Genomic DNA, 20,173 nt, shown 5'->3' with positions numbered 1-20,173 from the left:
GTATTGTTGTCTCAACCTTCTTGCCTTTGTGCCGTTGTCTGTGCCCAATAATGTTTGTGCTGTGTTGCTGCCATGTTGTTGTCACGTGGTGTCGCGACCATGCTGTGTTGTTGTCATGCTATGTTGTTGTCTTAGGTCTCTCTTTATGTAGTGTTGTGGTGTTGCGTGTTTTGTCCTATATTTTTAATCCCAGCCCCCGTCCCCGCAGGAGGCCTTTTGCCTTTTGGTAGGCCGTCATTTGTAAATAAGTATATGTTCTTAACTGACTTGCCTAGTTAAATAAAGGTTAAAAAAAAGTATTATTATTATCTATTTGTTACATGCAATATGCTTTGTGGACTTCATCGGACAGTGGATATTTAGAACAGTGAACCATAGCTATAGTTAGGCATCTGTTTACATTCAGAGAATAATAGAGCACAAAAGAGGAAGTGTTTACGTTCGCAGAGGACATGGCACACACGTGCACACATCTGGTGTGGTTAGAGATAGCAGGAGAGTGTACCAATCGTACAGTATGTTGTTGATTTAGCTTAAACTGATACAGTGCCTTCAGAAAGTATTCACACCCTTTGACTTTTTTCACGTTTTGTTGTGTTACAGCCTGAATTTAAAATGTATTAAATGTAGATTTTTGTCACTGGCCTACAAACAATATCCCATAATGTAAAAGTGGAATTATGCTTTTAGAAATGTTTACAAATTAATAAAAAAGAAAAAGCTGAAATGTCTTGTCAATAAGTATTCAACCCCCTATGTTATGGCAAGCCTAAATAAGTTCAGCAGTAAAAATTATCTTAACAAGTCACATAATAACTTGCATGGACTAACTGTGTGTGCAATAATAGTGTTTAACATGACCCCACACATACAGATAATTGTAAGTTCCCTCAGTCGAACAGTGCATTCCAATGCCGTGCGAAGAAGGGCACCTATTGGTGGATGGGTAAAAAAAAAGCTGACATTGAATATCCCTTTGAGCATGGTGAAGTTATTAATTACACACCCGGTCACTACAAAGATACAGGCGTCCTTCCTAACTCAGTTGCCAGAGATGAAGGAAACCGCTCAGGGATTTCATCATGAGACCAATGGTGCCTTTGAACAGTTACAGAGTTTAATGGCAGTGATAGGAGAAAACTGAGGATGGATCAACAACATTGTAGTTACTCCACAATACTAATGTAATTGACAGAGTGAAAAGAAGGAAACCTGAACAGAAAAAAAGTATTCCAAAACATCAAACCTGTTTGCAACAAGGCACTAAAGTAATAATGCAAAGAATGTGGCAAAGCAATTAACTTTTTGTCCTGAATACTACGTGTTAAGTTTGTGGCAATTCCAATACAACACAGTAATGAGCACCACTCTCCATATTTTTAAGCATAGTGGTGGCTGCATCATGTTATTGGTATGTTTGTAATTGTTAAGGACTGGGGAGATTTTCAGGATAAAAAATAAATGGAACAGAGCTAAGTGTAGGTAAAATCCTAGAGAAAACCCTGGTTCAGTCTGCTTTCCACCAGACACTGGGAGGTTGATTCACCTTTCAGCAGGACAATAACCTAAATCACAAGGCTGAATATACTGAATATATTGGAGTTACTTGCCAAGAAGACATTGAATGTTCCTGAGTGGCCGAGTTAAAATTGACTTAAATCTGCTTGAAAATCTATGGCAAGACCTGAAAATGTTTGTCCCGCAATGATCAACAACCAATTTGACAGAGCTTGAAGAATTTTTAAAAGAATGGGCAAATATTGTACAATCCAGCTGTGGAAAGCACTTTGAGACTTACCCAGAAATACTTACAGCTGTAATCGCTGCCAAAGGTGATTCTAACTTGTATTGACTCAGGGGTGTGAATACTTATGTAAATTAGATATTTCTGTATTTTATTTTCTATACATTTGCAAACATTTCGAAAAACATGTTTTCACTTTTTCATTATGTGGTATTGAGTGTAGATGAATGACATTTTTAAAAATGTAATCCAGTAACACAACAAAATGTGGAATAAGTCAAGGGGTATGAAGACTTTCTGAAGGCACTATAGTTGTTATTTATCTGACCAATTAGGTCTAATTTTGGATTTGGATTTCATATCAAAGGAATGCAATGTACTCAATGCACACCTCAGAAACCAATGTCACAAAATGCTATTTCGACCTAGTACCCACGCAGTTGCACACAGAAAGTGAAGAACAAGAGGAGAAACCGTGGCCAAAGCTAGTAGCCTAAAATAAGAAGTGGTTAGCACCTAGCAGCATGTAGGGCAATGTGGTGCTTGCAGGCTCTACACGTGTCTTTAGAATTATATTGGCAGCTCTAAGCCTACGGAGGACATACAGTAGCTGCCTAGATTTTACAAGCCAAAGCCCAATTTGTTTAATTCCTCACTTTTTCAATAGCTAGTTTAGCTTTCCTAATGCTTCCTTGCAGTACTCAAACATATTTTGAAGTTTGTAATTTTGGTAACACTACTAAAACTTAAGTGTCCTTATTACTATGACATGATAAAAATGTAAGTATATACTGAAAATCATGTACTGTAAACCCAATACTTACCTACAATACGCTACCACTATTGTTAGCTAATTGTTTGCTAAAACATCCAGTACAGCTACAGGTTCTCAACTGATACTTCATAAATAAATATGCATGATTTGAATCAGTGCAACAACAAACAAATATCTAAACCTCATATAAATGGAAACCCCACATACAACAGGGTTGTCGTGGCAACAGTCAGTCCTGCATAGCGTGACAAAGTTTCACAGCAGTTGCAGGTGGGTTTGGTTGTGACGTTCTCTCTCTCAACTTGTTTACCAGTGGCTGTACTGTCTAGAACATTGTGCGGTGTACTTTCTCTGGGGCCTTGTATGCCAAGAGCAGACCGCAAAAGCAACGATATTTGAGGAACAGGGTAGAGGTGACAGAGAGAAGCACACACTAACATTCTTACATGCTCCTCCCCTATCCTTTTCTACTCACAAACAACAATTACGCAACTCAAATTTCAAATCGAAACACAGTAGATTGAGGAGTGCACTGACACTCACTCACACATCCACATATGAAAGGATGAGTTTTAAAAAATGTATTGAAAATAATAATAACATCTGCAAAACCTTATAATGTAACAGCATTAACACATAAGCAAACATAAATGAACAGAGGGACAGATCTAAGATGCAAGTCTAAAAATTGGGCATACATTGACAGAGAAGCTAGAGGGTTTGGTTAAAAGACTCACTTTAGTATCTGAACATCCACCGGTCCAGAGGTACCCTGGTGGAATCAGGTAGATTCAGATTCATCTGCGGATGTGGGTTCTGAAATCAGCGAGGGCTCTATGTGTTCTAGGTGGAAGAAGTGCGTTAATAAGTAGGGTTTAATAAGTACATTTAGCACAAGACTGCATGGAAAATGATGGGGAAGCACTGCTCTAGAACGCTGTCTTTTACAGCCAGGTCACCCGTGACACAAGTCAGTATGCGATGTCCATCCATGTCTGAGGACCTCGGGAGATGACGTGGAACCTGTGAAAGCTGTTACCTTCAAGTAGGTTTCGGTTTTGCTAGGGCGTTGTGGACAGGGATGGCGGATGGGTGTAAGCAACTGCCTCTGATTCCAAAGGTTGCAAGTTCAAAAACAACTTTCTATCGCTGGATTGGTTGTTTTTGTTTTAAGCCTATCCCAAACCTTCAGCCTTACCTTAACCATTTGGAGTTAATGCCTGATCTTAAGAATTTGGAGTTAATGCCTGAACTTAACCCTAACCTTAAAGATTAAGAGTTAATGCCTAAACGTAACCTTAAATACTTCTAAATGTGATGTTTGAGAAACATGGATGAACAGCTAATTCTGACACGAGACTGTGAGAGCTGGTAGGTCTTTGAGCTGCATGTGTATTCAGTTCACATTATATACATGCATATCTATGCATTTATTTTATATTGACTAATAGCCTGACATGATAACATGCAGAAGTATAATGTATATGTTTAATGGTGTCAGCATTGCATAACATGTTATGACACATTGAAGTCAAGATACCATATCAAAATGACTGACTGACCTGATATCTTTAACTTGAAAACCCCCTCCTCCTACTAGAGAAAGAGAGATATGAAAGGAACATGGGGTGTGGGGATAAAGAAAGAGCACAGGAGAGATAGCAAGGGAGATAATTTGCTTAGCCATATTCACAACTTTTTACTGAAGATAAATGTGTAACCAATGTCATCGGTTCTGCATACACAGACCTCTTCACCCATAAAATACGTGAAATTCATTAATGTTATTTTACAAAGCTTTTTGCTTCTGCACTTAATACACAAAATGCTTAACAGTAACCCTGTCTAGACCCCCAAAGAGCAAGAATAATCACTGTGGAATGGAAAAAATCCTTAAAAGGAAGAAACCTTGAGAGGAGCCAGACTCAAAAGGGGAGGCCTAGCCTCCTCTGGCTGTACCAGGTTGAAGTTAAGAGTACATGATCATATAAGCCAGACAGTTTCTTCAGTTCAAAATGTACATTTGTCAATGAGATATTTGTTAAAAAAGACAAAATAGCTATTAAATAGTTCAGAGAAAGTATGGCTAAACAGTTTTCCGAATCAGCAAGGCAACCATTCTCCTACCCTGATGCTCCCTCTACGTGTGGAAACGTGCTTTTGTATCTAGCCTGGGCAGAAGGTAAGGGGGAGGCCCAGCCTGCAGGATGGAAATGTGAATGTGAGTGAGGGCTATGTCTACCCTACACTTCCCAGGACTCCTGCCCCCTACGGGCCAACTTGTGAAAACAGGTCAGCTCATGTGGTCCGGAAAGTCCCCCGGCGCTACTGATAAATCATCCGTCAGTTGGTCTGACTGGGCCATCTCCACAATGGATTAGTTAACATTTCTTGATAAATAAATTAGCCAGTCGAGTGGGTCCACATCAATTTTAAAGGTTGATATATGATTTGAGCACTAGAAAGTGTTTCTAAGATGGGTAATTCCCTTTGTGTTATATATATATATATATTACCCCAAAAAATTATAGTATATTTTTTTTACTGTTGTGTAATACCCATTTGGGTCTCATTTTTTTTGTGCTACCAAAAAGCTACCTATCACTCAATGAAAGCCTCAATGGCCAACGTCAAGCTGGAGATCTGAGCATGGTACCCTGCCACACCCATGTTGAACTAGGACTGGGCTTCTGCAAAGTTCTGCTCCAGGGACATGTTCTGGAGAGTAGGGTAGAGAGAGAGCAGAGGAATGGAGGAGTGTGAGGGTGGCGATTCAGGACAGAGTAGGTTAGGAGGATAAAGGAGTGAGAAAGATTAAGGGAGACGGGGAAAAGGAGAGGAAAAGAGGGTAATGAAAGGGGACAGGAATGGAAAGAGGAGGGAGAAGAAAGAAGAACAGGAAAGCAACGGAAAGAAAGGAGGGGAGGGAGATTATGAACACTACACCACAGTATTTAGCGATATTAATCTGAAGAAACTGTGATTACAGTTTGCAAGTAACAACGTCACCGAATCATGAACTAATTGCTCGCGCCTGTGTGTGCTTGCCAACTCTGCAGGAAGACTCTGGAAATGTCGTTATAAGTCAGAGCCGAGAAAGCAGGCAAGGGGTTGTGGGGGAGCTGGTTCTCTGATGGACATGGGGTTTCGTAGCCCTCGCGATTAACCGGTTTGCACTCACTAATGGTGGGAGGTTGTCATTCGCTGCTGTGTATTGTGGCTGCGGACGAAGCGAGGTATTGAGGGGGAATTTGGGGAACCAGTTAAGATAGTGAGGTTTCTAGGAGGGATAGCCCTGTCCCCTGCGTTAGTGAGTTGCAGCGCACCATTCTATTCAATGTATTTAATCAGGCTAAACCCGAGCATAGGTTACGGCATTTCTCTACCCTATTGTGGTTTTCTGCATTCAGTGATTAACCTGAATCCTAGTGTAGCCTAGCTGTTGATCCTGTTTAGTCCATTGTAGATAATTCAGTGCACCATGGATACACTGTCTACCACTTGCCATGCTGGCCGGCTCAATAGGGATGCACATACTCAGACCTCATGGAGGGGTCTCATCAGCTGGAGAAGTGAAGTGTTCAAATGTTCAATGTAATGTCTGTCCCATTTGGTCTTTAGCCTTTTAAAATACAGCGTGGGTTGTGAGGGGCAAGCAGAAAGGTGACTGCAGACTTTGTAGCTTAGTGGGCTGGGATCTATATTACTTTATCACGTGTGGGTCTTTTGACCGTGTGTATTTGGTTCCTGTTTGCAGGGAATTTGCATGTTTTGTAGAACTGCTATTTATTGGGCTCACCTCGCTCATCAACTCATCCTTGACCGCTGGCTACGTCCCTTCCGTCTTCAAGAGAGCGAGAGTTGCACCCCTTCTGAAAAAACCTACACTCGATCCCTCCGATGTCAACAACTACAGACCAGTATCCCTTCTTTCTTTTCTCTCCAAAACTCTTGAACGTGCCGTCCTTGGCCAGCTCTCCTGCTATCTCTCTCAGAATGACCTTCTTGATCCAAATCAGTCAGGTTTCAAGACTAGTCATTCAACTGAGACTGCTCTTCTCTGTGTCACGGAGGCGCTCCGCACTGCTAAAGCTAACTCTCTCTCCTCTGCTCTCATCCTTCTAGACCTATCGGCTGCCTTTGATACTGTGAACCATCAGATCCTCCTCTCCACCCTCTCCGAGCTGGGCATCTCCGGCACGGCCCACGCTTGGATTGCGTCCTACCTGACAGGTCGCTCCTACCAGGTGGCGTGGCGAGAATCTGTCTCCGCACCACGTGCTCTCACCACTGGTGTCCCCCAGGGCTCTGTTCTAGGCCCTCTCCTATTCTCGCTATACACCAAGTCACTTGGCTCTGTCATATCCTCACATGGTCTCTCCTATCATTGCTATGCAGACGACACACAATTAATCTTCTCCTTTCCCCCCTCTGATAACCAGGTGGTGAATCGCATCTCTGCATGTCTGGCAGACATATCAGTGTGGATGACGGATCACCACCTCAAGCTGAACCTCGGCAAGACGGAGCTGCTCTTCCTCCCGGGGAAGGACTGCCCGTTCCATGATCTCGCCATCACGGTTGACAACTTCATTGTGTCCTCCTCCCAGAGTGCTAAGAACCTTGGCGTGATCCTGGACAACACCCTGTCGTTCTCAACTAACATCAAGGCGGTGACCCGTTCCTGTAGGTTCATGCTCTACAACATTCGCAGAGTACGACCCTGCCTCACGCAGGAAGCGGCGCAGGTCCTAATCCAGGCACTTGTCATCTCCCGTCTGGATTACTGCAACTCGCTGTTGGCTGGGCTCCCTGCCTGTGCCATTAAACCCCTACAACTCATCCAGAACGCCGCAGCCCGTCTGGTGTTCAACTTTCCCAAGTTCTCTCACGTCACCCCGCTCCTCCGCTCTCTCCACTGGCTTCCAGTTGAAGCTCGCATCCGCTACAAGACCATGGTGCTTGCCTACGGAGCTGTGAGGGGAACGGCACCTCCGTACCTTCAGGCTCTGATCAGGCCCTACACCCAAACAAGGGCACTGCGTTCATCCACCTCTGGCCTGCTCGCCTCCCTACCTCTGAGGAAGTACAGTTCCCGCTCAGCCCAGTCAAAACTGTTCGCTGCTCTGGCACCCCAATGGTGGAACAAACTCCCTCACGACGCCAGGTCAGCGGAGTCAATCACCACCTTCCGGAGACACCTGAAACCCCACCTCTTTAAGGAATACCTAGGATAGGATAAAGTAATCCTTCTAACCCCCCCCCCCCTTAAAAGAGTTAGATGCACTATTGTAAAGTGGTTGTTCCACTGGATATCATAAGGTGAATGCACCAATTTGTAAGTCGCTCTGGATAAGAGCGTCTGCTAAATGACTTAAATGTAATGTAAATGTCTAAGCTCTTATTTGCAGTGCAGTCACATGTTAGTATAACATTTTATCATAGCCTGCTCCTTATACCACAGTTTGTTTGTTCTTATAGGCCTGTTCAGGTTGAGTTGCATAGGCTCCCTACTAAGTCTCTCATGTACTCCATGCTGTCCTATGAATTTGTGTCTATTAAAGGTCCTTGTTTGCTACATCTGTATTAAGTTATGGTGTGTCGAAGCCTGACGCCAGACCATGTTAAACCTGTTAAAACAAAAGTTTTTGCAACATTTCAGTGGGAGATCATTCATTACAAGGTCGCCTCACTCAAGTTTCCCCCAAAACCATGATTTGGTCAAACAGTAAAGTGCATTATCCTCATGATTCCTGTAATGAACGTGTCTGCCCAGCACCTGGGCCTACTGCTGTGATGAGCAAGCCACTTGATGTGCTCTCCAGCAGAGAGAAAAGGCTTATGATTGTATAACATTTCAAAATCCAATAGCAGGAAATGCATTGCTTTGGAAGCAACTGTTCTCAGCTTTCTGTGGGTATACTTTCGATTTGTCAACTCTTAATATTGAACTCAATAACAACTATTTTACAACCAAGATATTTGATATGGCTGCAAAGTTTTAAAAAATTAAATAACTTTGCAGACTTTGTATCTGAAAGCCATATCAAATATCTTGGTTGTAAAATAGTTGCTAGAGAAACATTTTGAAATGTTATACAATCAAGTCTTTTCTCTCTGCTGGAGAGCACATCAAGTGGCTTGCTCATCACAGCAGCTCTCTTTTTAGGACATTTACTGTTAGATTAATACATGACTGCTAGTAGTGGGTATTTTATTGTTAGCGATCTAGCTGTTTTGAGATTTCACTTCCTCGTGGTTGTCACGCCCTGGCCTTAGTTATCTTTGTTTTCTGTAATATTTTGGTTAGGTCAGGGTGTGACAGGGGGGATGTTTGTGTGTATTTGTCTTGTATTAGGTGGTTGTATGGTATAGGGGGTTTTGGTAGAGTGTATGGGTTTGTGTTGAGTGTAGGTGTCTAGGTAAGTCTATGGTTGCCTGAATGGTTCTCAATCAGAGACAGCTGTCATGCATTGTCTCTGATTGGGAGCCATATTTAAGGCAGCCATAGGCAGTAGGCTATTGTGGGGAATTGTCTATGTGTAGTGTTTAGTGTCAGCACTATTTGTTTGAATAGCTTCACGGTTGTCTGTTTGTTGTTTTTGTTCGTTTGTTTTGTCTTCATAATAAAGAAGATGTCTTTCTATCACGTTGCGCCTTGGTCCACTCTGCCTCATTATGACGATCGTGACAGAATTCCCCACCAAACAAGGACCAAGCAGCGTGTTAAGCAGCAGCAGGAGCAACCTACACAGGATTTCTGGACATGGGAGGAGATACTGGATGGTAAGGGACCTTGGGCTCAACCTGGAGAATATCACCGCCCTCGTGAAGAGCTGGAGGCAGCTAAAGCCGAGAGGCGGTGGTATGAGGAGGCAGCACGGAGGCGAGGCTGGAAGCCGGTTAGTCAAGCCCAAAACTTTCTTGGGGGGGGGGGGGGGGGCTAAAGGGTAGTGTGGCGAAGTCAGGTAGGAGACCTGCGCCAACTTCCCGATCTTACGGGCAGACACCGTGTTATGCGGTAGAGCGCACGGTGTCTCCTGTACGTGTGCATAGCCCGGTGCGGGTTATTCCACCTCCCCGCACTGGCAGGGCTAGATTGAGTATTGAGCCAGGTGCCATGAAGCCGGCTCAACGCGTCTGGTCTCCAGTGCGTCTCCTCGGGCCGGCATACATGGCACCAGCCTTACGCATGGTGTCCCCGGTTCGCCTACACAGCCCGGTGCAGGTTAGTCCACCTCCCCGCACTGGTCGGGCTACGGGGAGCATACAACCAGGTAAGGTTGGGCAAGCTCAGTGCTCAAGGGAGCCAGTACGCCTGCACGGTCCGGTATTTCCGGCGCCACCTCCCCGCCCCAGCCCAGTACCACCAGTGCCTACACCACGCACCAGGCTTCCTGTGCGTCTCCAGAGCCTTGTTTCTCCTCCACGCACTAGCCCTGTGGTGCGTGTCTCCAGCCCATTACCACCAGTGCCTACACCACGCACCAAGCCTCCTGTGCGTCTCCAGAGTCCTGTGCGTCCTGTTGCTGCTCCCCGCACTAGCCTTGAGGTGCGTGTCCTTAGCACCGGTACCTCCAGTTCCGGCACCACGCACCAGGCATACAGTGCGCCTCAGCCGGCCAGAGTCTGCCGTCTGCCCAACGCCGTCAGAGCTGCCCGTCTGCCAAGCACCGTCAGAGCTGCCCGTCTGTCCCGAGCCTTCAAAGCTGCCCGTCTGTCCCGAGCCTTCAAAGCTGCCCGTCTGTCCCGAGCCTTCAAAGCTGCCCGTCTGTCCCGAGCCTTCAAAGCTGCCCGTCTGTACTGAGCCTTCAAAGCCGCCCGTCTGTACTGAGCCTTCAAAGCCGCCCGTCTGTCCTGAGCCTTCAGAGCCGTCCGCCAGACAGGAGCCGCTAGAGCTGTCCGCCAGACAGGAGCCGCTAGAGCCGTCCGCCAGACAGGAGCCGCTAGAGCCGTCCGCCAGACAGGAGCCGCTAGAGCCTTCCGGCAGACAGGAGCCGCTAGAGCCTTCCGCCAGACAGGAGCCGCTAGAGCCTTCCGCCAGACAGGAGCCGCTAGAGCCTTCCGCCAGACAGGAGCCGCTAGAGCCTTCCGCCAGACAGGACCCGCTAGAGCCTTCCGCCAGACAGGAGCCGCTAGATCCTTCCGCCAGACAGGAGCCGCTAGAGCCTTCCGCCAGACAGGAGCAGCCAGAGCCTTCCGCCAGCCAGCCATGAGCAGCCAGAGCCGCCGGCCAGCCATGAGCAGCCAGAGCCGCCGGCCAGCCATGAGCAGCCAGAGCCGTCTGCCAGCCTCGAGCAGCCAGAGCCGCCAGCCAGCCAGGATCTGCCAGAGCCGCCAGCCAGCCAGGATCTGCCAGAGCCACCAGCCAGCCAGGATCTGCCAGAGTCACCTAAGCGGGTATTAACTATGGTGGAGTGGGGGCCACGTCCCGCACCCGAGCCGCCGCCGTAGGAAGGCCCACCCGGACCCTCCCCTTCTGTGTCAGGTTTGCGGCCAGAGTCCGCACCTTTGGGGGGGGGGGGGGGGGGGGGGGTACTGTCACGCCCTGGCCTTAGTTATCTTTGTTTTCTGTAATATTTTGGTTAGGTCAGGGTGTGACAGGGGGGATGTTTGTGTGTATTTGTCTTGTATTAGGTGGTTGTATGGTATAGGGGGTTTTGGTAGAGTGTATGGGTTTGTGTTGAGTGTAGGTGTCTAGGTAAGTCTATGGTTGCCTGAATGGTTCTCAATCAGAGACAGCTGTCATGCATTGTCTCTGATTGGGAGCCATATTTAAGGCAGCCATAGGCAGTAGGCTATTGTGGGGAATTGTCTATGTGTAGTGTTTAGTGTCAGCACTATTTGTTTGAATAGCTTCACGGTCGTCTGTTTGTTGTTTTTGTTCGTTTGTTTCGTCTTCATAATAAAGAAGATGTCTTTCTATCACGCTGCGCCTTGGTCCACTCTGCCTCATTATGACGATCGTGACAGTGGTGAATAAGCCCCACATTTTGCCTGTTATTAGTGCACATAAAGATGTAGGCAAATTCATCTATTGAACAAAAAATGTAAACATAAAATATAACAATACCCTATTCTCAATCCACGACAATCACTGGATTTGGTTGCACATCAATATCTTGAATCATGTATTCCTGCTTGGACATGTTAGATGAAACTGGTTTCTTGACTAGCACATCCATCTCAGTAGTCTAAAGCACTGTAAATGTATAAAGTTAATGATATTTTTTTTTAAGTATTGCATGAAGCTGCAGAAAACAAATGGTGCGACTAAATCATGGGCTGTTGCCACTGAAAATTGGTGGCACTGGAGAAACAGTTATTCCGGAGCCCTGTCAAGGTGTTTTTTATATCTTTATCTGCTGCAGAGTAATGTGTTCCTCTGCCAACTTGGCTGTGGGGAAGAAAGTCATGCAATAGGATGTTATACAGAAAAGTTTTAGGACAAGGTATAACGGATACGTTGGGAGTCGAGAAACAGGGGCAGTTGGTGACTTTAAGGCAATGAACATCGAACGATACAAAACAAGCGTATTGTCTGGACATGAAACACAACCAATACTGTCTGGGGAATGAACCTGAGGGAGTGACAGATATAGGGGAGGTCATCAGTGAAGTGATGGAGTCCGGGAGTCTCATGAGGCGCAGGTGCACGTAAGGATAGTGCCAGGTGTGCGTAATGACGGTTGTCAGAGCCAGTGATTAGTAAACTGGCGACGGCGAGTGTCGGGGAGCAGGAGTAGACCTGACATAAGGCTATGTATGTTTGTGCACATGGAAGTCAGAGATTTATATTAGCTATAGGTTTATAAGTAAATAAAAATGTGATATGACTAAAGGGAATTTAGTTGACTAAAATGGCCCACTTTTTGTCCTTTTGACAAGAACTAGACAATTTGTATTCAAATGACAAATGTGACTTTGTTATATATTAGTCAAAATGACAGACCAGACTAAATCTAAAAAAGAGTGCCAAAATGAACACTGCTCTCGGTTGGTCTGCAAGCTTTATTACAGTAACTATTTGTATTATCAACTTGGTTGGTACAGATCTTGACAGCGAAAATCATCTGTTTCATGAAGGAACAGTTTTTTTTCAACAGGAAAAAACATTGACTGCAACTGAATTGGTGCCCGTTTCCTCTTTGAAAGTTTGCCTTAGTACGTTCACAGCTGTGCGATCTGTGGCAGTAGGGACTTTCATACAGATAACCAAATACAAATTCAACCACTTCCTTTGTCTTCTGAATACTACTTCCTGACGTGATTTATCGTAAAGTCTGATCTGCTGGGTTTTGGTTCGATTATGAAAAATGTATAACTTTTCCTCAGTTTCCCAAAAAAAATCACATTAAATGCATTATGTAATAATGACATTAAAATGATTTGACCTTTTTAATGGAAATTCAATTGCCAAAAATAGTGAGCATTCATTTTCCAAAACTTTGAAAATATTCGATTGTCTCTGTCCGGTACACATCAGGTAAACATCAATAGGAATAAAATATTTGTCACGACTCCGACCGAGGCAGGCTCTCCTTCCCGTTCGGGTGGCGCTCGGTGGTCGTCGTCACCGGCCTATTAGCTGCCACTGATCCTTTTCTCCCCCTCCTTATGTGTTCATTGGTTACACCTGTTTTGTGTTTGTTCTTTATTAGTTGGGCTTTATTAGTCAGCTGGCCCGCCCGTTTATTTGTGCGGGATTGTTAGTGTGTAAGCTTGGTGTTTGTTCGGACTATACGTGTTTGTGTATGTTCGAGTTTGTTACTGGACTGTTTTCGTTCCCCGTGTCTGGGGCAGTTTACGTTAGAGCACCCAGTGTACGTTGGGGTGGCCGAAGTTCTCCGTGTTCATTAAAGGAACATTGTTATTGATCCTCTGTTTTTCCTGCGCCTGACTTCGCACTCCGACACCCAGTCCTTACAGAATCCCACACCCACAAATGGAGTCAGCAGGAGCTGACTAAACGAAGTATAGAATCAATCTTTAAGATGTTTTTAACAGATATCTTCATTAATGTTTCAACCGTAGAATTCCTTTGTCTGTAGAAATGCAATGGAACAGAGATCGCTCTCACGTGAACGAGCGTCACGAGCTCATGGCACTCTGCCAGACACCTGGCTCAAACAGCCCTTATGAGCCCCCACTTCACAGTAGAAGCATCAAAAAAGTTTCTAAAGAAACTTATCTTCAATAGGGAATGAGTTGAAAAACGACCAACCTCAGATTTTCCACTTCCTGGTTGGATTTTTTCTCAGGTTTTTGCCTGCCATATGAGTTCTATTATACTCACAGACATCTTTCAAACAGTTTTAGAAAAGTCAGAGTGTTTTCTATCCAAATATACTAATAATATGCATATCTTAGCTTCTGCGACTGAGTAGCAGGCAGTTTACTCTGGGCACCTCTGGGCACCTTATTCATCCAAGCTACTCAATACTGCCTCCAGCCATAAGAAGTTAACAGACAAGAACAGCTCAGCCAACATATCAATACATACTGTACACAAAAACTAGGTCAAATAGGGGAGAGGTGTTGTGCCGTGAGGTGTTGCTTTCTGGGGTTTTTTAAACCAGGTTTGCTGTTCATTTGAGCAATATGAGATGGAACGGAGTTCCATGCAATAATGGGTCTATAATACTGTACGCTTTCTTGAATTTATTATGGATTTGGGGACTGTGAAAAGACCCCTGGTGGCATGTCTGTTGCAGTAAGTGTGTGTGAGAGCTACATGTAAGTTGACTATGCAAACCATTTTTGGGATTTTCAACACATTGTTTCTTATGAAAAGAAGAAGGGATGCAGTCAGTCTCTACTCAAACCTTAGCCAAGAGAAACTGGCATGCATAGTATTTATATCAGCCCTCTGATTGCAATGACGAGCAAGACGTGCCAGCTGCAGCTTAACTAGATCTTTCCTTGCAGCACTCGACCACACGACTGGACAATAATAAAGATAAAACAAAACTATAGCCTGCAGGACTTGCTTTTTGGAGTGTGGTGTCAAAAAAGCAGAGCATCTTTTTATTACGGACAGACCTCTCCCCATCTTTACAACCATTGGATCTATATGTTTTGACCATGACAGTTTACAATCCAAGTAATTTAGTCTCCTCAACTTGTTGAACAGCCACACCATTCATTACCAGATTCAGCTGAGGTCTAGAACTTAGGGAATGATTTGTACCAAATACAATGCTCTTAGTTTTAGAGATGCTCAGGGCCAGTTTATTACTGGCCACCAATCACAACACCGACTGCAACTCTTTGTTAAGGGTTTCAGTGACTTGACTAGCTATCATTGCCAATGCATAAATGGTTGAATCATCAGCATACATGGACACATGCGTTGCTTAATGCCAGTGGCAGGTCATTGGTAAAAATAGAAAAGAGTAGATGGCCTTGAGAGCTGCCCTGTGGTACACCACACTTTCCATGTTTGACATTAGAGAAGCTTCCATTAAAGAAAACTTTGAGTTCTATTAGATAGATAGTTCTGAATCCTCGATAATGCAGAGGTTGAAAAGCCATAACACATAGGTTTTTGGTCAATAATATCAAAGGCTGCACTGAAATCTAACAGTACAGCTCCCACAATCTTATTATTATCAATTTCTTTCAGCCATTCATCAGTCATTTGTGTCAGTGCAGTACATGTTGAGTGCCCTTCTCTATAAGCATGCTGAAAGTCTGTTGTTAATTTGTTTACAGAGAAGTAGCATTGAAATGGGTCAAACACAATTTTTTCAAACAGTTTGCTAAGAGCTGGCAGCAAGCTGATAGGTCTGCTGTTAGAACCAGTAAAGGCCGCTTCCCACTCTTGGGTAGTGGAATGACTTTGGCTTCCCTCCAGGCCTGAGGACAAAAACTTTCCTCTCGGCTCAGATTAAAGAAATGACAGATAGGAGTGGCTATAGAGTCAGCTACCATCCTCAGTAGCTTTCCATCTAAGTTGTCAATGCCAAAAGGTTTGTCATTACCGATTGATAACAATCATTTGTTCACCTCTCCCACACTAACTTTACAAAATTCAAACTTGCAATGCTTTTCTTTCATTATTCGTTTTTTTAATGCATGAATACAATGGCTCATTGTTCGTTGTTAGCATATCCTACCTAAGTTTGCCCACTTTGCCAATGAAGTAATCATTCAAATAATTGGCGACATCAAATGGTTTTGTGATGAATAAACCATCTGATTTGATGAAAGATGGAGTTGAATGAGTTTTTCTGCCCATATATAGGAGCAACAATAGAATAACAATAACGAGGCTATATACAGGGGATACCGGTACCGAGTCAATGTGCTTGGGTACAAGTTGGTCGAGGTAATTGAGGAAATATGTACATGTAGGTAGGGGTAAAGTGACAATGTATAGATAATAGCTAACATACAGCGAGTAGCAGTGCAAAAAAGGGGGGGGGGGGGTCAATGCAAATAGTCCGGGTAGCCATTTGATACGCTGTTCAGCAGTCTTAAGGCTTGGGGGTAGAAGCTGTTAAGAAGCCTTTTGGACTTAGACTTGGCACTCCGGTACCGCTTGCCGTGCGGTAGCAGAGAAAATAATCTATGACTAGAGTTGATGTAATTCTTAGGGCCTTCCTCTGACACCACCTGGTGTAGAGGTCCTGGATGGCAGCAATCTTGGCCCCAGTGATGTACTGAGCAGTACTCACTACCCTCTGTAGCGCCATACGGTTGGAGGCCGAGCAGTTGCCATAACAGGTGGTGATGCAACCAGTCAGGATGCTCTCGATGGTGCAGCTGAATAACTTTTTGAGGAGCTGAGGACCCATGCCAAATCTTTTCAGTCTCCTGAGGGGGAATAGCCATTGTCATGCCCTCTTCATGTGTTTGGACCATGATAGTTTGTTGGTGATGTGGACACCAAGGAACTTGAAACTCTCAACCTGCTCCACTGCAGCCCCATCGATGAGAATTGGGGGTGTGTTCTGCCCTCCTTTACCTGTAGTGCACGATCATCCTCTTTGTCTTGATCTTGTAGAGGGAGAGGTTGTTGTCCTGGCTCCATACTTTCAGGTCTCTGACCTCCTCCCTATAGGCTGTCTCATCGTTGTTGGTGATCAGGCCTTCCACCGTTGTGTCGTCGGCAAACTTAATGATGGTATTGGAGTTGTGCTTGGCCACGCAGTCATGTGTGAAAAGGGAGTACAGGAGGGGGCTAAGCACACACCCCTGAGGGCCGCCGTGTTGAGGATCTGCGTGGCAGATGTGTTGTTGCCTAGAGATTGTGTCATCTGTGGATCTGTTGGGGTGGTATGCAAATTGGAGTGGGTCTAGGGTTTCTGGGATGATGGTGTTGATGTTAGCCATGACCAGCATTTCAAAACACTTCATGGCTACCGACGTGAGTGCTATGGGTCGGTAGTCATTTAGGCAGGTTACCTTGGTGTTATTGGCCACAGGGACCAGGATAGTCTGCTTGAAACATGTAGGCATTACAGACTTGGCCAGGGATAGGTTGAAAATGTCAGTGAAGACACGCATGCTCTGAGTACACATCCTGGTAATCCATCTGGCCCTGCGGCCTTGTGAATGTTGACATGGTTAAAGGTCTTACTCACATCGGCTTACGAGAGCGTGATCACACAGTCGTCCTGAACAGCTAGTGCTCTAATGCATGCTTCAGTGTTGCTTGCCTCAAAGCGTGTAGAAGTAATTTATCTCATCTGGTAGACTTGTGTCACTGGGCAGCTCACGGCTGGGCTTCCCTTTGTAGTCTGTAATAGTTTGCAAGCCCTGCCACATCCGGCGAGTGTCTGAACCGGTGTAGTATGATTCAATCTTAGTCCTATCTTTACACTTTGCCTGTTTGATGGTTCGTCTGAGGGCATAGCGGGATTTCTTATAAGCTTCAAGGTTAGAGTCCCACTCCTTGAAAGCGGCAGCTCTACCCTTTAGCTCAGTGCGGATGTTGCCCATAATCCATTGCTTCTGGTTGAGGTATGTACGTACGGTCACTGTGGGGACAACATCGTCAGTGCACTTATAGATGAAGTCAGAGACTGATGTGGTCCTGTAGCTCAGCATCTGCATCATCTGACCACTTCCGTATTGAGCGAGTCACTGGTACTTCCTGCTTTAGTTTTTGCTTTTAAGATTTCCCAAATGGAGGGCGAGGGAGAGCTTTGTACCCGTCTCTGTGTGTGGAGTAAAGGTGGTCAAGAATTTTTTTTCTCTCTTAATGCACATGTAACATGCTGGTAGAAATGAGGTAAAACGGATTTAAGTTTCCATGCAATAAAGTCGCAGGCCACTAGGAGCGCCGCCTCTCGATGAGCATTTTCTTGCTTACTCACGACTTTATACAGCTCGTTGAGTGCGATCTTAGTACCAGCATCAGTTTGTGGTGGTAAATAGACACCTACGAAAAATATAGATAAACTCTCTTGGTAAATAGTGTGGTCTATAGCTTATCATGTGATACTCTACCTCAGGCGAGCAAAACATCGAGACTTCCTTAATATTTGACTTCGCACACCAGCTGTTATTGACAAATAGACAAAGACTGCCACCCATTATCTCACCAGAGGCAGCTGTTCTGTCTTGACAATGCACAGAAGAACCAGACAAATGTCGTCGTTCAGCCATGACTAGGTGAAACATAAGATATTACAGTTTTTAATGTCCCATGGTAGGATAGTCTTGAACGGTGCTCATCCAGTTTGTTCTCCAATGATTGCACGTTGGCCAATAGGAAGGACGGTAGAGGTGGGTTACCCACTCGCCAACGAATTCAAACAAGGCACCCGGACCTGCGTCCCCTGTATCGGTGTCTTCTCTTCATGCGAATGATGGGGATTTGGGCCTGGTTGGGTATCTGGACGAAATCCTTCTTTTCCGAGTCGTTAAATAAAAAATCTTTGTCCAGTTCGAGGTGAGTAATCACTGTTCTGATATCCAGAAGGTCTTTTTGGTCATAAGAGATGGCGGTCAGAAACATTGGTGCCATTCTATATTGTGATCACTGTATCCAATGGATACGGATAAAGCTTTAGAACAAAGTTCTACAGTATTAGTAAAAACGATTGTTTAAAAAATAAAACACACAGGAATGTCATGTTTTTGACTGCACTGGGCCTTTAATAGGCACGTACGATAGTCATCTTTTATTATCCCTCTTGAGATGGGAAAACATCATGTTTTTTTCATTAAGTTGAACATGTGCTCGTCGTGTTAGGTGAAATAAAACAATTTTTTCCCACGAAGTTACACTACCCAAAAGGGACACATTTTGTGGAACTACCCAACAGCTTTTGGACCTTTTGTAGAGGTGATGTATGGGTTGAATAGTGTAGGTCTTTGTAGAAGAATCCAGGTCGCTATAGACCCCGTCCTTTTTGGGACAGACAACTGTGGATGTGCACATGTTGATGGCAGTAGCTACGTTCAGTGAAGAAGTTGTCTCGTAGCAACCACTTGGTCTATATGTAGCAGGCTTCATGGCCTAGGATAAAAAATAAAGAATTCAAATTATAGATGAAACATGGCAGAGCTGAAATTCCTTACACCAAAGTCAACTGTACGCACCAGGATGGTGAAGGACCACAGTGATGTAGATACTGCATCAGGAGAGTCAAACACCAACACAGAAGACCTGCCAGAGCCACTCACAGCTCTGTATGATGCCAATCTAAGGGACCTCTCACCACCTGAAATAAAGGAGAAAAGTGAAGAAGCTTTCCAGAGATTGAAACAGAAACTGACCCGTGATCATTGTGAAACCCTTGAGCTTACCTCCAAGGAGAAGTCCAAATGCCAGGCCTGGCACATCAACCGAATCGGAATGATAAAAAGCACTGCCTTCCATCGTGTGTGCACGGCAGGCAGAAACACAGACAAAATCAACTTGGTGAAAAAGACAATGCATTACAATGACAGTGAATTGCATCATGTCCCAGCTGTACTTTGGGGAAGAGACATGGAGGACACAGCCAGAAAGTACTACACGGAAGAAATTAGCAAAATCCATGCCAACTTCAGTGTGAAGCTCTCTGGTCTTGTCGTGCGGAACAATCAACCACATCTCGGGGCGTCTCCAGATGGATTAGTAAACTGTTCCTGTTGTGGGAGAGGAACCCTTGAAGTTAAGTGCCCATACAAATACCGTGATGGCTTAACAGGGTGCAGTGATGACACACAGTTCTGCTTGGACAAATCACTGCACCTAAAAAAGAATCATGAATATTACCACCAAGTTCAACTTCACATGTTTGTATGCAATGTCCAATACTGTGACTTTGTGGTTTGGACAAGTGCTGAGGTCATTGTGCGTCGCATAATCAGAGATGAAGAAATGCTGCAAAAAGCCCTACCTAAGGCTGTAAGATTCTTTCTTGCAAGTGTTTTGTCGGAACTATTGACACGAAGCCACGACCCTCTCCTAGAAACACTTAAAGAGTGTTCACACTGATATGCCAAAATTTGTACACTGAAAAGGCGGGCATGGGAGTCTGAAAATGCCGGCTGAGGCATGGGGAGCCTGCTGAGCCAACCGAGGCTTGAGAACCTGACAAGCCAGTTGAGGCATGGAAACCTGACGAGCCAGCTGAGGCATCCCCGGTTGCTTCGGAAGCGGCACTTGGACCTGACGTCACCAGTAAAAAATAAAAAATAAAAAATGTAAAAAA

General features: G+C 44.8%; 1 long non-coding RNA gene across 1 annotated transcript; it reads right to left on the bottom strand.

The window, feature by feature from the left end:
- Positions 1-18,139: 18,139 nt before the first annotated feature.
- Positions 18,140-19,408, bottom strand: LOC139551366 (uncharacterized). The gene is made up of 3 exons (XR_011670267.1): positions 19,281-19,408; positions 19,074-19,195; positions 18,140-18,990 (listed from the first exon to the last, which is right to left on the bottom strand). It is a non-coding gene; the product is annotated as an uncharacterized lncRNA (long non-coding RNA).
- Positions 19,409-20,173: the final 765 nt, after the last annotated feature.

The sequence above is a fragment of the Salvelinus alpinus genome, chromosome 23 (assembly GCF_045679555.1).
Source record: "Salvelinus alpinus chromosome 23, SLU_Salpinus.1, whole genome shotgun sequence".
Taxonomy (NCBI): Eukaryota; Metazoa; Chordata; class Actinopteri; order Salmoniformes; family Salmonidae; genus Salvelinus; species Salvelinus alpinus.
This window is presented reverse-complemented; position numbering and strand designations above follow the sequence as displayed.